Genomic DNA, 5,354 nt, shown 5'->3' on the forward strand with positions numbered 1-5,354 from the left:
CTTTTATTCCTCTTTGATATACCAGGAATCCTAAGAAATTCTCAGCTTTGACATAAGATGTGCATTTGAGATGATTAATCTTTAACTAATGTTACCTCATTCTCTGGAAGCTTTTCCTCAAATGCTCCACATATTCATCAGACCTCTAGGATTTCACTACTATATCATCAATGTAAACCTCCGTGAAATGCCCTAACATGTCATGAAATATGGCATTCATGGCCCTCTAGTAAGTTGCACCTATGTTCTTCAAGCCAAAAGCATAACCAGCCACTTAAATTTTGCAATGGAACTTGGACACTTGAAGGTAGTCTTTGACATATCTTCTGGAGCAATGAATATTGCCTTCAAAAAAGGATAACAACTCATTATTAGCCATACCATCAATGGACATATCTGTGATTGGCATCCCATACATGTCCTTTAGAGTTGTAACATTCAGGCCCCTAAAATCAATACAGACCTGTAACTTCCAATTTTTCTTAACTATAAGTATAATGTTAGATAACCATTGACTATACTTAGTTGGTCTAATGAAACTTGCCTTTAAGAGCTTTTTTATTTCTTCTTTCATCTTAAGGATTACCTCCCTTAACATTCACCTAGGTGCTCGGCGGTGAGGTCTATACTCAGGTTTGATTGGTGACCTGTGCTCCACCAAGCTTCTCTAAAGACTTGGCATCTCATTGTGATCCTAAGGAAAATGATCTTTGTATTCATGAAGTAATAAAATTATTTCTTATTTTAAGTCTTTCCTTAACAGAGAACTAATATAAGTTACCCGTGGTTCGTCAAATGAGCCGAGGTTTACTTCTTCCAGTGGATCCTACATGCTAGTGAGCATATCATCAAGATTTGCAGGTGCTAGGCTTGGGTCCTGAAATTGTAATTCTCCTGATCCCTCCTCGCCTAGCTCCTATTCATAGATGACTTTAGCTCCTTTGAATTTGAGGGTCTCTTCCATCTCTATTCTATCAAGGAGTTATTGTATATGTACTCTGGATATGGCAGCTACAGTCACTACCAAATCCTCCTTATTATAGCTGCTACTCACCATGGAGCTCCTCAATTAAGGGCTCCTTCATTGGCCTTTGTAAGGCATGATTGCAAGTGACTTTTCATTTTTCTCTGTTGGCTTTTTTGACTCCTTACTCTACTTTTCTTCTTCAGGTACGATAGGGTTGGAAGCTATTGTGGCCTTAGCATACACCACATGACTTTCTCTAAGGGAATTGTGATTTGGTGCCCCCCGAGATTTCCTTTTGAGGATTTAGATAGAACTCATGTCTACATCATGGTACTAACCCTTATCTACTTTTGAATTAACCATAAATGGCTTTGAATTTGCTCATATCACCTTTACATTGTTTCCTTTCCAGAACAGTAAAAACTAATAAAGAGAGGAAGGAATACACTAATTTGCATGTATCTAATTCCTCCCTAAGAGAGCTTTATGAGTTACAGTAAAGCATACAATAAAGAATGCAGAAGTAGAAGGCTTGCTCCCTATAATTACCTCCATTAGTAAAACACTGAGTGTTTTAGACATAACTCCAATGAAAACTGATACTAAGACATTAGACATCAATTGTGATCAAGACCTCCTCTGTCTTCCCCAAGGCTAATAGCATCCTGAGTGGCATTATATTAATTGTGACCTATTGTCAATCAACACCCTAAGGGTAGGACGACCATTAAAATGAGTCATGATATATAAGAGCACAGGTGCCTGGTCATCATTTCAGATGGTTTGTCAATTATGACCTTCTTTAGCTCCCCTAACTTGGTATACTGTATTGTAACTCCACTACAAACTTCATCTTCCAGGGATTTGCTAGTTTCTCAGGATCCTCTACCTCCTTAGGTACCTCTACCACTACTTTTTGAAAAGTAGTAGGTAATAGTAAATAAGTAACATCATAATCAACAGGTAGTTTCTTACTTCTCTTCCCTAGATCTGGTGCATCTTTCAAACTTCCCACTAATTTTAAGTCCTCTATTGCCTTTCTATTAAATTTGTTTTTCTGTAGAGGCTTTTCTTTTTCAACTTTGTCTTGTCTTCTTTTTGCAGCCCTTTGCCTCTTAAGCCTTCTCTTTTGTTGTCAGTGTTTATGGGAATTTGGGATAGCATATTACTTGCCCACTTTTGCTTGATTATACAGGAGGTGGTGCCACAAACCTAGACTGACCCCTCTAAAATTTTATTATAGGTTCTATAGGTGCGACAGATGCCAAATTTTTTACTTTCTGAGAAAAGTGGTCTGGCTGGTAACCAAATCTCTTATTGACTCCCCTGCTAGCACCTTGGTACCTGTCACTTGGCCACTCTCTAAATGATGAGTCACATTGATAACGGCTCTTAGTTGAGCCCTTCACAACCCTTGGAAGAGTTCCATAGGTTGAATACATATGAAGGAAACCTCTAAACTTCTTGACTACCTCAGTTAGAACCTGCAATCGCATTAATTCATTGATGACACCTCTAAGGTCCATAAAGGTTGTGTTGACAGAAGCTATGAGAGGAAATGGGGTCTTCATCAATTAGCATTGCTCCTTCTTCTTATGAAACTTAAAATACCTTGTTGATGCAATCCTAGATCACTCTCCTAAGAGCCCAGCAACTGTTGGTGTGTGATTTTAAGAATCATGGTACTTAAAATAATCTCTCCCTTTTATCTCTTCCTTGGTTGGAAGCTTGTGATTAGTAGGGAGGTTAATGAACTTCTCCTTTAGCAAAAGTTCAACTATCTCTTTGTTGGTGTTGAAGGCATATTGAAGAGGTATATTTGAAGTTGACTATTTTTCCTCTACAGAGTTATTTTGCATTGGGACATTTAAAGTACATGCACACGTACCAGTAGTTACCAAGTTAGCTGCAACAAATTCATGATTATTTACTTCCTAGTAGTAGGTTCCCATATATGTTCTCTTTCGGTGTGACTCTTCCATAAGGAGCTTCTTAAACTTAGCTACCTTGACTATAAGTTCATAAAAGTCCCTGAACTCCATCTTGAGGAACTTTTTCCTTAGCTTGATGTCCAATCCTCATTGGGCCATCTTCATATACTTGGTTTCTATTAAGAATACCTTACACTTGTTCCTCATCTTCTTGAACCGAGCAATAAAAGCATCATCTGATTCTCCACCTTTTTGTGTCGTCCTTGGCATCTCAGCAATGCATAATTCTGGCTTAGCTCTAAAAAATTTGGTATACAATAATCTCTCTATCTCTTACTAAGAGTACACAGAATTTCTTGAAAGGGTAGAGTACTAAGTAAAAGAAGCACAAGTGAGAGAGTTTAGAAATATTTTCAACTTATAACTAGTAAAGTTCTCATAATTTTCTAGTTTACCACACTGAATTGTGAACCTTACTATATGTTCTAAAGTCGATGATCCATCTTCTCCTAAGAAGACATTGAAATTAAGATTGTGGTCCCTTTTGGATGTGGATTATCCCTATTAATAATGTCTAGATAAGATTTATCAAATTCTGGTTGGCTAATTTGTCTAAGGCCAACCCGTACAGCTTTTATACAACATCTCTAACATTAACAGGTACTTGGACTACAGGTGCTGGTACCTATGGCAGAGGTATCTGCACAACAAACATTGTAGTTTCTTTAAAGTTGTTACCCCCTCAAGCCAAAGAAGCAAAAGGACCTAAGTTGTTTGCACCTACTAAGAAGTTAGTACCACCTGAGGACTTGTAACTACCTCTGCATCATAAACACTAAGATGAGTGACTGGGTTAGTGTTACTAGAAACTTGGGTAGAAACCATAGTTTTACTGCTAGGGCAACTGAGTTGAAATGGTTCTCTTGGTTGGCTAGTCACCTATTCTTCTCTCTTATGAGGTGGTTGGTATCTTTCTTCACTGCTAGCACAGCTTCCATTAGCACTGCCATGGGGAGTTCTTGGCTAAGATTTCCCCTAAGCTCCTCAATGCCATAATACAGTTCTTGGATTTTTCTTATAGGTATGGATGTCCACCTTACCCCTCTGTAAGGCATAACATGATCCCGTAAAATACCTAATGAACTACCGAACTTCACCTACTGATAACTCATTAAGTACCCTACAAGGGATTTTAAAGTCATTTTCTCATTTTTTTAGAAGTGGTGAGCACTTTCTTACATTTAATAGAAGTTTAAAAGCTAGTTAAAATTTTTATCCATTTTTATTTGTCCTCAAATTTTGGAAAAATTTCGGCAAAATACCGTCTATATTTGGGAAAAATAGTTCTTCAAATACCTGTAAAAACACTTCCAATAATTCATTTCATCAAATCCACCACTACCACAACACAAATCAATATCATTTCTCCTAACTCCATAATTCAAAACAATTCTCAATTCAATTATCATAAAAAATAATACTAGATAACTCCATATTTCATTAAACAAAAATCAATTTACATTATCAACCCAAAATTTACATTAGAAAATCTAAAATAATATTATTACAAATTCTATACAACTGCTCATGACCCGTTTATACATGTACATATAGTTATATACACAAATATAAATATTACAATCAGGTTATAAAATTATACCCATCAAAATCTCAGGGATGTAGCTCCAAGAATCCTCAGTAGCTCACTTTGCTGCTCCTCTAGTCTCTATATCTGCGACAGCAATAACAGCCATCGCTGAGTACTATGACTCAGTGGTGCACAACATACTAAAATAACATTTTATGCATAATTCAAATCACATTTATTCAAATATGGTACTGAACATGAAAAACAGATACAAAACATGATTTATAAATTTTTAGTCCAAACAATCTCATTTAGAGAGTCTCAAAACGAATTTCATAAAAACACACAGTTATATCATGCCATTCAAAACAATATTCATCTCAATAGCCAAAGACTTATGAGAAATCACAAGGCTAGCTAGCTTAATCTATGAGTACCCATTCAAATTTCTTCCTCTACTGGCACACACCTCAACACTTCAGCTAGAAAAGGAATCAAAATTCAAAACTAATTTCTCCCACTAGTCATGCTAGTGAGACATTCAAATATATGGTCATGACACTATGGTTTCAAAACTATCTTAACAATTTACCAAACATTTACTAATAATTAAAAGACATTATTTAATTTCTAATAATTTAAATCAAAAGCATAATATACATTTCAATCATCATTTTACAATACAAGTAGATCACAATTCATTTCATGCACTTTGCAAAGGAATTTTAAAGAATGTTTATGTTGTGCACAAACCTTATGCAAGTTGCCTCTTGGCCTTGACTCGATGCCTCAGGTTCCTTCCCGGTATTCTTTTCGACTGAAACACACAATTTTACAGTGTTTCAGTATCATAATTTATCATAAGTCC

The sequence above is a fragment of the Hevea brasiliensis genome, chromosome 16 (assembly GCF_030052815.1).
Source record: "Hevea brasiliensis isolate MT/VB/25A 57/8 chromosome 16, ASM3005281v1, whole genome shotgun sequence".
Lineage (NCBI taxonomy): Eukaryota > Viridiplantae > Streptophyta > Magnoliopsida > Malpighiales > Euphorbiaceae > Hevea > Hevea brasiliensis.